Source organism: Schistocerca cancellata, chromosome 6 (assembly GCF_023864275.1).
Source record: "Schistocerca cancellata isolate TAMUIC-IGC-003103 chromosome 6, iqSchCanc2.1, whole genome shotgun sequence".
Classification (NCBI taxonomy): Eukaryota; Metazoa; Arthropoda; class Insecta; order Orthoptera; family Acrididae; genus Schistocerca; species Schistocerca cancellata.
Genome location: NC_064631.1, coordinates 90,465,949 through 90,479,082, shown reverse-complemented (window position 1 = coordinate 90,479,082; position 13,134 = coordinate 90,465,949).

The window sequence follows — 13,134 nt, the reverse complement described above, 5'->3', positions numbered from 1 at the left end:
AAATTTTGTGAACTGTCGGACCTCATCCAAAAAGTATAGGGCAGAGGTCGCATATTGGAACAGCTTTCGTCTCCCACCAAGAGAATGGAATGTTGACTTTTCGTCAGGGCGCTGGTGACCATGATGGTAAACGCCCCGTATCCAAAATCATCATCATCATCATCATTGGCAGAGGATGAAACGGCGGTCGGTCGGATCCGACATACCGTCAGGGCCAGAACGAGGAACTTTGCCTTAGCTATATACAGGGTGTCCAAAAAAAGTGTGGTCGAAACTACAAGAAAAGTTCCTATAACGATACATCTGGAACCAGTACCCGCTGAAATTGGCCGCTGAAGATCCACAGTCGACACCCTCCATTCACTGGCTGCATTCTATTTACAGATGAGGCGGGATTCAGAACAGAAGGCATACCAAATTACCACAGTACCCACTTGAGTGCAGATGCAAATCCTCGAGAAGTCATGGAGGTGAGCCATCAGGATCGCTCAGAATATATGTGCAGAAATTGTCGTTGACAGGCTCAACGCCATACACTTCGCAAGAGGCCGTTTGAAAGATTGTGAAGGTTCTCTATTTTGGACAAGCGCCCAATAACAATATGGTCCCTTGATCGTTATTCATGTACGTAACTACAAAGAATATTTATTTTAATTAAGGTCCAGACTATAATAATAGTGGCTGGCTCCTAATGACATTTAGTTTGTTCATTAGGATCAGTTACGAAAAGAGGAATGTAATCATTAAGATTTCACTAAAAGAGTGGAGGGGAAATAACGTCAATATTTATTCACACGAATAACGCATACACTAGTCTTATTCAGTGAATTATAATTTTCAAGCCTTATACCCCCCCCCCCCCCCATGAACCATGGACCTTGCCGTTGGTGGGGAGGCTTGCGTGCCTCAGCGATACAGATAGCCGTACCGTAGGTACAACCACAACGGAGAGGTATCTGTTGAGAGGCCAGACAAACGTGTGGTTCCTGAAGAGGGGCAGCAGCCTTTTCAGTAGTTGCAACGGCAACAGTCTGGATGATTGACTGATCTGGCCTTGTAACGATAACCAAAACGGCCTTGCTGTGCTGGTACTGCGAACGGCTGAAAGCAAGGGGAAACTACGGCCGTAATTTTTCCCGAGGACATGCAGCTTTACTGTATGATTAAATGATGATGGCGTCCTCTTGGGTAAAATATTCCGGAGGTAAAATAGTCCCCCATTCGGATCTCCGGGCGGGGACTACTCAAGAGGATGTCGTTATCAGGAGAAAGAAAACTGGCGTTCTACGGATCGGAGCGTGGAATGTCAGATCCCTTAATCGGGCAGGTAGGTTAGAAAATTTAAAAAGGGAAATGGATAGGTTAAAGTTAGATATAGTGGGAATTAGTGAAGTTCGGTGGCAGGAGGAACAAGACTTCTGGTCAGGTGACTACAGGGTTATAAACACAAAGTCAAATAGGGGTAATGCAGGAGCAGGTTTAATAATGAATAGGAAAATAGGAATGCGGGTAAGCTACTACAAACAGCATAGTGAACGCATTATTGTGGCCAAGATAGGTACGAAGCCCACACCTACTACAGTAGTACAAGTTTATATGCCAACTAGCTCTGCAGATGACGAAGAAATTGAAGAAATGTATGATGAAATGAAAGAAATTATTCAGATAGTGAAGGGAGACGAAAATTTAATAGTCATGGGTGACTGGAATTCGAGTGTAGGAAAAGGGAGAGACGGAAACGTAGTAGGTGAATATGGATTGGGGCTAAGAAATGAAAGAGGAAGCCGCCTGGTAGAATTTTGCACCGAGCACAACTTAATCATAGCTGACACGAATCATAAAAGAAGGTTGTATACATGGAAGAAGCCTGGAGATACTAAAAGGTATCAGATAGATTATATAATGGTAAGGCAGAGATTTAGGAACCAGGTTTTAAATTGTAAGACATTTCCAGGGGCAGATGTGGACTCTGACCACAATCTATTGGTTATGACCTGTAGATTAAAACTGAAGAAACTGCAAAAAGGTGGGAAGTTAAGGAGATGAGACCTGGATAAACTGAAAGAACCAGAGGTTGTACAGAGTTTCAGGGAGAGCATAAGGGAACAACTGACAGGAATGGGGGAAAGAAATACAGTAGAAGAGGAATGGGTAGCTTTGAGGGATGAAGTAGTGAAAGCAGCAGAGGATCAAGTAGGTAAAAAGACGAGGGCTAGTAGAAATCCTTGGGTAACAGAAGAAATATTGAATTTAATTGATGAAAGGAGAAAATATAAAAATGCAGTAAATGAAGCAGGCAAAAAGGAATACAAACGTCTCAAAAATGAGATCGACAGGAAGTGCAAAATGGCTAAGCAGGGATGGCTAGAGGACAAATGTAAGGAAGTAGAGGCTTGTCTCACTAGGGGTAAGATAGATACTGCCTACAGGAAAATTAAAGAGACCTTTGGAGATAAGAGAACCACTTGTATGAACATAAAGAGCTCAGATGGAAACCCAGTTCTAAGCAAAGAAGGGAAAGCAGAAAGGTGGAAGGAGTATATAGAGGGTCTATACAAGGGCGATGTACTTGAGGACAGTATTATGGAAATGGAAGAGGATGTAGATGAAGATGAAATGGGAGATACGATACTGCGTGAAGAGTTTGACAGAGCACTGAAAGACCTGAGTCGAAACAAGGCCCCCGGAGTAGACAACGTTCCATTGGAACTACTGACGGCCTTGGGAGAGCCAGTCCTGACAAAACTCTACCATCTGGTGAGCAAGATGTATGAAACAGGTGAAATACCCTCAGACTTCAAGAAGAATATAATAATTCCAATCCCAAAGAAAGCAGGTGCTGACAGATGTGAAAATTACCGAACAATCAGTTTAATAAGCCACAGCTGCAAAATACTAACACGAATTCTATACAAACGAATGGAAAAACTAGTAGAAGCCGACCTCGGGGAAGATCAGTTTGGATTCCGTAGAAAAATGGGAACACGTGAGGCAATACTGACCTTACGACTTATCTTAGAAGAAAGATTAAGGAAAGGCAAACCTACGTTTCTAGCATTTGTAGACTTAGAGAAAGCTTTTGACAATGTTGACTGGAATATTCTCTTTCAAATTCTAAAGGTGGCAGGGGTAAAATACAGGGAGCGAAAGGCTATTTACAATTTGTACAGAAACCAGATGGCAGTTATAAGAGTCGAGGGACATGAAAGGGAAGCAGCGGTTGGGAAGGGAGTAAGACAGGGTTGCAGCCTCTCCCCGATGTTATTCAATCTGTATATTGAGCAAGCAGTAAAGAAAACAAAAGAAAAATTTGGAGTAGGTATTAAAATCCATGGAGAAGAAATAAAAACTTTGAGGTTCGCCGATGACATTGTAATTCTGTCAGAGACAGCAAAGGACTTGGAAGAGCAGTTGAACGGAATGGATGGTATCTTGAAGGGAGGATATAAGATGAACATCAACAAAAGCAAAACGAGGATAATGGAATGTAGTCGAATTAAGTCGGGTGATGCTGAGGGAATTAGATTAGGAAATGAGACACTTAAAGTAGTAAAGGAGTTTTGCTATTTGGGGAGCAAAATAACTGATGATAGTCGAAGTAGAGAGGATATAAAATGTAGACTGGCAATGGCAAGGAAAGCGTTTCTGAAGAAGAGAAATTTGTTAACATCGACTATAGATTTAAGTGTCAGGAAGTCATATCTGAAAGTATTTGTATGGAGTGTAGCCATGTATGGAAGTGAAACATGGACGGTAAATAGTTTGGACAAGAAGAGAATAGAAGCTTTTGAAATGTGGTGCTACAGAAGAATGCTGAAGATTAGATGGGTAGATCACATAACTAATGAGGAAGTATTGAATAGGATTGAGGAGAAGACAAGTTTGTGGCACAACTTGACCAGAAGAAGGGATCGGTTGGTAGGGCATGTTCTGAGGCATCAAGGGATCACCAATTTAGTATTGGAGGGCAGCGTGGAGGGTAAAAATCGTAGGGGGAGACCAAGAGATGAATACACTAAGCAGATTCTGAAGGATGTAGGTTGCAGTAGGTACTGGGAGATGAAGAAGCTTGCACAGGATAGAGTAGCATGGAGAGCTGCATCAAACCAGTCTCAGGACTGAAGACCACAACAACAACAAGCCTTATACTAATTGAACACAAGGCAATATCATACTTTATAGAGTAATTCGAACGATTCGTTCTTATATAGGACAGGAGGAGCAGTATGATGAAAGGATCGTTGTACACACATTGCTCTAACGTATTTGCGAAGAAATAACGGAATTTGTCATAGTGTTTGGATGATGGAAACTTGCTTGAGAAATGAGGGTAAGCTCCAAGTCTAAGTCTCTAACAACCTCACATGGCTGAGCTCAAAAACGAACGCCAGTTAGATCGCGTAAATTTCGCTCTCAGGCGATCGGGAATGACATTACAACTTCACTGAAACAAAGCTGAGAATAAGAGTAGCATACTAGGGCCGTATCAAAAAGCCACCCGGCATTCAAAGGCCTACCTAACACCATGTGTGTTGGTTGACAAAGAAACATTGAGAAAAACTGAGAAATTACACACACGGATTGACGGCAATAACATTAGACCAGTATCAAATCAGTGCAGGAAGCTCTGTGGGGTCTATTTAAATCCGTGAGCTACATGAAACACTGTCTGGTGCCAAGTGCAAGCTATCACACAGAAAAGTTGGCTTAACTATGAAAATTATCGAGAATGCCGTAGAAAAGCTACTGAAAAAATTATTTCGATGAAGATAAACTTGTGACACTAGTATTAGGATAGGTTTATGTGTATTCCCTATAAATTCTCTGCTGGCATTGTACACTAGTGCATCTACCTAGTCAAGATCTCTAGTTGTGTAAATATATGATAATTATGTTAATCATTTTGGTGTTTTAAGAAATTATATTATAACGGTATCTCTGGTTTTATATGTAATACTCTGTGAATGTAATAATTTGCTAAAGCTCTGTATATTCTACTGGTCCATAAGCAGGGAAGCTAATGTAATATCTGTAATAAAGCCCTGCCGCTACGGAAATAGTTCGGCGGGACTGGAAAAGGTCGACTTCGTGCGCAAGGCGCTTGACTTCTTTGTGACGAGTGGCAATTCGAGTTATGACTGTGTTACGAGTGTTCATCGGCAGCCTTGGTCAGCTATTGCGGTTAATTTGGATGTATAAGTTGAGGCAAGAAAAGCTTGCGAGCATTTAGCCTCGGATGAAATGTAAAGTAGTCTTTCGATCATGGTACCATTACACAGGTCTGCGACATAAAAATTGTTTCAAATTTGTTAATTGATTTTTATAGTGTTTTCAACGCTGTCTTCGGGAAAAATAGTGAAAAAATTCCATCACGTACAGTTATTTCACAAACTGCTTGTCTAGTTTTAGCTTTTCTCCATATTTCAGCACTTTAGTGAGTTTGAATTTTGGTTTTTAGCTGTTTTTATACTAGATATACGTAAAATAAAGAGTAATTAGGAGAAACCTGCAGTATTTTCAAGTCAATGCCTCTCTGCCACGCTGCCCCTTCCCCGCCATCGCCAAGCAGTGAGCTTCTACTGTTGTCCTTCAGTTCAAAGTGCCTCTTCACTCTGTGCTGTTCACGTGTTGTTGTTACTAGTGCCTTAAAGTAGTGACTGTTTCCTTGTGAAGTTGTTTTATGGACAACGGTTACCAGAGGATGTACAAACTCGCCAGATTGCTTATGCTACATTTGTGGTAACTATACCGTTAAAAAGCAACAAAGAAACATTTCCGATTTTGTTGAAAAAGTATATTTCGCCTATTTCGGTATAAAGTTAGGAGATCAAGATAGGCCTTGGGCCCCACACAAATGTTGCTCAGTGTGTGCTGAAGAACTGAGGCAATGATTTCAACGTAAAAAGCAGTCCTTACGTTTTGGAATACCAATGGTTTGGAGGGAGCCCAAAAATCGTAGTGATGACTGCTATTTTTGTCCTTGCAACGTAGGAGGTTTCAATTTGAAAAACAAAATGGACATTTCTTACCCTAACATTCGATCAGCCATTCGCCCTGTTCCTCATGGACCTGAAGTACCAATACCCTCTCCTCCAGATTCTTTGGATGATATAGACGATCACGAAGCATTGGCTCAGCAAGGTGATAGTGAAGAAGACAGAGATTCAAATGGTTCAAATGGCTCTGAGCACAATGGGACTTAACTTCTGAGGTCATCAGTCCCCTATAACTTAGAAATACTTAAACCTAACTAACCTAAAGACATCGCACACATCCATGCCCGAGGCAGGATTCGAACCTGCTACTGTAGCGCCTAGAACCGCTCGGCCACTCCGGCCGGCAACAGAGATTGCTATGATCCTGGCACAACCGATCACAGACCCTTCTCACTATCTTAACTGAAAGATTTAGTTAGAGACAAAGGCCTTTCTAAAGAGTCGGCGGAGGTTTAAGGATCTAGATTGAAAGATAAACATATGTTGGCTCTGGGTACATCCTTTTCTTGGTATCGATCGAGGGAAAAGGAGTTTGTATATTTCTTCTCTCAAGAAGTTGACCTGGTGTTTTGCAGTGATGTTCCTGGACTTATGGCACGTTTCAAAATAGAATATGCCCCTGATGAGTGGACACTTGTTATTGATTCTTCAAAAAGAAGCCTTAAAGCAGTACTTATATACAATGGCAATAAGTATCCTTGTATACCAGTTGGACACTAGGTTCACTTAAAAGAATGTTATGAAAACCTTGAACTGGTTTTAAGCAAAATCTGCTATTCAGTCCACAAATGGACATTATGTGGTGATTTAAAAGAGATTTCAGTGCTGCTTGGTCAACAAAGTGGCTATTCAAATTTCCCTTGATTTCTCTGTGAATGCGACAGTAGAGACAGAAAGCAACATTACATAAAAAAGCTTGGCCCTTGAGAAAAACCTTACAGGTAGGGGTTAAAAGTGTCGAGAGGAAAAGCCTTATGGATCGCAAAAAGATGTTACTTCCCCCACTTAACATTAAGTTGGGGCTGATGAAACAATTTGTTAAGGCATTGCCAGAAGAAGGTGAGTGTTTCAGATATCTTCCTGGTCAGTTTCCTGGTTAATACGAGGCAAAGCTAAATTTTTATCAGACCGGACATTAGAAAACTAATGATAGATCCCAACTTAGTGGACAAAATGGAAACAAAAGGAAAGGCAGCATCGACATATTTTAAATTAGTTGCTACCGGTTTCGTAGGAAACAAATGAGATCCAAACTACAAGACAATCGTCGCAGACATGCTGGACAACTTTAAGAAACTGGGCTGTAACATGAGCATTAAAGTTCATTTTCTCCACTCACATGTTGTCTACTTTCCCGCAAACCTTGGAGATGTAAGTGAAGGGCAGGGGGAAAGATTACCTCAAGATATCAAACAAAAGGAAAGGAGACATCAAGGAAGATGGAACGTCAACATGATAGCGGACTACTTCTGGATGATAAAAAGAGATGATCCTCAACGAGTCCACAGCCGGGAAAGCAATAAAAGAAGCTTCGACAGAAAGCGAAAGCGTTATTGTAAGGACTTATGAGCTTAAAGAGAAATGGAAGTGTACTGGAAATGTAGTTTAGAACATGATTTATAAATAAAATAAAAATTTATAACGTTGGAAAAAATGTGATAAATTGCTTAAATTTTGTTACTGTACCTAAAATACTCTCTTATTTGTGAGAAAACCTGGCTAAGAGAAAAAAAATTATTTGCATTTTTAAAATAAGCACTGAAAAGTACGTCAAAGTCAGTTATCAAATTTCAAACAACTTTAACAAAATATTTTTTGCAGACCTGTGTTATTGGCCCTCTTGGGTTAAATTTACGACGCCAAAAAGAATTATATCAGAGAGTAGCTAACAACAAGAATCATGGTTGCTTTACCGTCAGTTTCATAACCATTGTAATTTACCACAAGCACCACCACCTTCAGCAGAAGTATTATCTAAATATGTACATCCAATGGACCAGGTATTCTGTACTGCATAATAAACGTTTGTGGAACTTTTAACTTACGTGTCCACACCCGTGATTGTTCCCAGTCACATTCCTAGACAGGATCCTTTCCGAGTGAATTAATTCCGAGTATTCTGTTTTTATTAAACTTTCAATTTTTGTAGTAAAGCATTTTGCAGCTTTTAGTCATTTTTTGGAGTATGAAGTTTGGCTAGTTTTCTGTACAGTATAGATGATTTACCCCACACAATTTTTCAACTTAAAGTTTACTAAAGTATATTGATAAAGAAAGGTTTTCAGTAAATAAGAAGCTACCAATAAAATAATCAAGGACAAAAATATGAAGCCCTTATAGCTGTCTGCAAGTAAATGTTATAAAATGACAGCAATATTATCTCACTTTGAACCGGTCTGTAAATTTGTAATTGTTTGTTTCTTTGTATATGTTGTTTTAAAGTAGTTTTTCAAGTTGTGTAGTCATTTACAAAGCTAGTTTGACTTTGAGTCCAATGAGAGACTAATTGGTAGATCTCCTTGTTAACTGTTAAACTGATTTTGCATTATTCATTATATTTAAAGTTGGTACTAAAGAATTTGCTATTTTCTTAATTTTCTGTACAACTGTTCACAACTCATTATGGTTCTTCAAACCATACCAGTTTAAGGGGCAATATAAGCTACCTGTGTGAGAAATGAAAGCAAATCCTCCTTCTGAAGAAGTGTAGCAATCAGTACAAACATTTATTTTGCGTCAAAACTTTTCTTATAAATAATAACTGTAGTGCCTATTTGTATGGAGCAACTCCACGTGCAGATTTCTGAAGCCTGTAGTAATCAGCACTGCTTCAAATCATGACCTTTTTGTGATGGTCAATTACAATAATTGTAGTTCAAGCCATTGACAGTCAGACTTTGTTAGTAGGTTCATATGCCCTTCTGCATTTGGTCATTATACTGCATAGTAGTTTTTGCCAATAGTAAAGGTGTTATTGTGAGACCTTGTCTACTGCCGCATTTATTGGACATTCTATGTTGTGCATGAGGATTAGCTGTTGTGTTGTTTGCTAGAGCAAGCTGCTGTATGATATTGAGAGTAGCTCTGTTGGAAGAAATTAATTAGGATATCAATTAAGGTTGGTTTTCTTAGCTGAAGTTTTTCTCCGCTTTGCCATAAAACGTATACCGCATTGCGTCATTAGGCTGGCGACCGCATGTGTATATACTTACAGATGACTTTCGTATTGGTAGAACGTCAGTTCAAAACCCGTTTGTTTTGCTGTTGTTAGTGTGAAGATGATGATGTTTGGTTTGTGGGGCGCTCAACAGCGTGGTTAACAGCGCCCGTACAACTACCCAATCTTCGCTCAGTCCAATTGCGCCACTTTCCTGGATGATGATGAAATGATGAGGACAACACAAACACCCAGTCATCTCGAGGCAGGTGAAAATCCCTGACCCCGCCGGGAATCGAACCCGGGACCCTGTGCTCGGGAAGCGAGAACGCTACCGCGAGACCACGAGCGGCGGACTGTGTTGTTAGTGTTCCACTTATTCCGCGATTATCACATTACAGTCCGATTCCTTGTCATTAGTTACAGTCACGGTCAGAATAAAACCTTCAAAGAAGGTTAACATTATCGACGATTGCCAATTTGGTAAGGGCCGGTAGTGTTAAAAACTGTCAGGGCTTACTTAGCATCATGAGTTATATGGTACGTTCTCTGCTACTACGTGCCAACAATAACAAAGAAAAGTTGCTTAATAACGAAATCACTCTCTCGAAGTGTCGGAAATGCTGGGGAATCATTATGTAACCAAATATATCGAAGAAGAAGCACTGTGAGAAACTACGAGATGCATTCGGTAAGTAATACATCACCTTTTTTCCTCGGCCAATTTCAGTTGAAAAAATGCGAAATCTGTTGTGGGACATCGTAGAATATTACCACTGTAGTTTCATGGAGGTCTGATAGATGGCGGCACTATACGTAGCCTTCAAAGTGGCATCTGTAACTGAGGTGCGTTCCAAGCAGAGAGTTTTATTTGGCGGGAAACCGGAGTATCGCAGATATTCGTTAGGCGGATTCAGAATGTCTACGGAGACCTGGCAGCTAACAAAAGCACGTTCAGTCGTTGAGCGAGGCGACTGTCATCATCGTAACAAGATCGCACAAACCAGTCAGATCTCCACGCGCCGGCTGGCCGCACACAGCTGTGACTCCTGCAACGTTGGAACGTGCAGACACTCTCATTAGAGGTGACTTCAGTGTGTTCGTCGCCACAAAAATGCAAACGAACTTTTCCTTTTTCGTGACATTGCAAGGGATCACACATGTCTGTCCACCCGAGAGGAGCTCACATAACTCCAGTGGACTGTTCTTCCTCATCCACTCTACTGACCGGACCTCACATCTTCCGATTTATATCTGTTTGGCCCAATGAAGGGAGCACTCCGCGGGAAGCAGTACGTGGTTGATGTGGAGGTTATTGGTGCAGCGAGACGGTGGCTCCGATGTTGACTAATAGGGTGGTACCATGTGGGCATACAGGCCCTCCCTGTAAGGTGGTGTAAGACCGACGCATTGGACAGAGATTATGTTGGACAAGAGGGTTTTGTAGCCAAAAGTGTGGGGAGCAATACGATGTACTGGAAACCTGAATAAAATCAACCTGCTTTCAGAAAAAAAGTGTTGTATTACTTATTTAATGCTCCGTATTAAAACAACATGGCGTAAGAAGCCCATATAGTCACGCGTGGTCGCAAACACAACGAGATATCGCGAAACAGTGTAAAGGGCTATTGAAACAAATTGAACTCAGAAAAGATTGGAAAATTATCAGTTGCTCTCTAACTTCTCAGTACCAGTGGTCAGTGTCAGCGCTACAGAAATAAACTTAATTCGACCCTCTTGCTTCGACCAGCCCTAAGAAAAGATTTCCAGTATGCTCTCGTGATGCCTGTCTTCCCCACAGGCATCCCGCAAAAGTCCAGCGGAAACCGCCAATTTTCGCAGCTAAAGGCGCATGACCTCTGTGGCAAGGGATCCCCATGTGCATGAAAAGAGACGGAGATACCGTGTATACGTCGTTTCCAAACCGGTGGGGTTATGAACGTTGCTAATCGATTGGTATAGCTACTGCTACAATTAATAGCATGACAGGAGCAGGGTTAACGTGCCATCAACCTACAGGTATCAGTCACTTCAGTCATTATTATTTGTATTTTACTCGTTTAAAACAAAGGGAGATTTAATATCTCTAGTCTTAAGAAACAGGACGGCCCAATATTTGGCTGATTTCTGCGCAATGACTTATCATCGCTATTTGAGAATGTTACTTTTGCAGAAAGACAACGAGTGTAGTTTGTGCACGACGTGCCACCACTCCATTTTGTGTTGACCGTGCGACATTACCTCACCCTGTTCCATGGTCGGTGGTTTGATCGAGGTGGTCCTGCATGCACGACCACATCGAGCAATCCACCGACCATGGAGCACGGTGAGGTAGTGTCGCAAGGTCAACGGAGAATGCAGTAGTGGCTCGTCCACTTCACCGAAAATGAGTCCGTTGGGTTTCAGGCTACTGGGACATTTAAAGGCACTGATGTATGCCCAACACATCGGTAATGTTCAGGCATCAAAGTGCGTTTGAGCAATGTTTGTGACACACTCCGAATGGAGCCAGGTGTACTTGAAAGAATACGTGATTCACTGCGGAGGGAGACTAAATGATGTGTCAGGATGCGTGGTAATCACAGAAAGCACTGCTTGTAGTGTCCACATCATCGTGACAGACAAATGGGAATGAGAGGACTGATTGGCCCATTTGTTTCCAGACGTATCATTACAGGAACTTTTCTAGTCTTGACGAAGGCTACTTCGTATAGAATCCTCCAAAGTAGCTGAGTGGTCAGTGCAGTTAACTTTCATGTGTGGTATTCAGGACCGATTGCCAGTACTGCGAGGGATCTCCCCTTAGTGGGAGAACAGAAACAGGGTCTGCTCAGTCTAATTAGGCCAATTGAGGAACTACCAGACCGAGTAGTAGAGGTTCCAAGGTCAAGAAACCCGACAACGACCGGGAGAGCGGCGTGCGGACTACATGGCCCTTCATTCGTCACGCAATGACGCCATTGGCAGAGGATGGCACGGCGGTCGGTCCTGGCGGACTGGCCCGTTTAAGGCCAGGAAGGGCATCTTAACATCCTGTTGGAGTACTCGACACTTAAATATGCTGTATATCAAAGCATGAAGATTAAAATTATGCAAGGGTATACAAGGGTATCGTCAGGAGATCTGTCCGCCGCTCGTGGTCTCGCGGTAGCGTTCTCGCTTCCCGAGCACGGGGTCCCGGGTTCGATTCCCGGCGGGGTCAGGGATTTTCACCTGCCTCGAGATGACTGGGTGTTTGTGTTGTCCTCATCATTTCATCATCTTCCAGGAAAGTGGCGCAATTGGACTGAGCAAAGATTGGGTAATTGTACGGGCGCTGATAACCACGCTGTTGAGCGCCCCACAAACCAAACATCATCATCATCACACATCAGGAGATCTTGACAGGAAGTGTGACAGGACCACTGTGGGCAGAAATCTGAGGTTCTATGCTGATCCTGCCATGGTGTACGGTAAGTTGAGAGTGACTGCAGGAAGATACAAGACGTCTTGGACAAAATTTCCAGTTGGTGTGATGGTTCAAATGGTTCAAATGGCTCTGAGCACTATGGGACTTAACATCTATGGTCATCAGTCCCCTAGAACTTAGAACTACTTAAACCTAAGGACATCACACACATCCATGCCCGAGGCAGGATTCGAACCTGCGACCGTAGCAGTCGCGCGGCTCCGGACTGAGCGCCTAGAACCGCCAGACCACCGCGGCCGACATTGGTGTGATCAATGTCAGCTAGCCCTAAATGAGGAGATATGTAAGTTAATGCAGATGAGTAGGAAGATCAAACCTGTAATGTTCGGATCCGGTATTACTAGTGTCCTGCTTATCACAGTCTAGTCGTTTAAATATCTGGGCGTAACGTTGCAAAACGATATGAGATGCAACGAGCATGTGAGAACTATCGTAGGGAAGGCGAATGGTCTACTTCGGGTTATTGGGAGACCGCATGACGCTAGTGCGACATATTCTTGAGTATTGCGCGA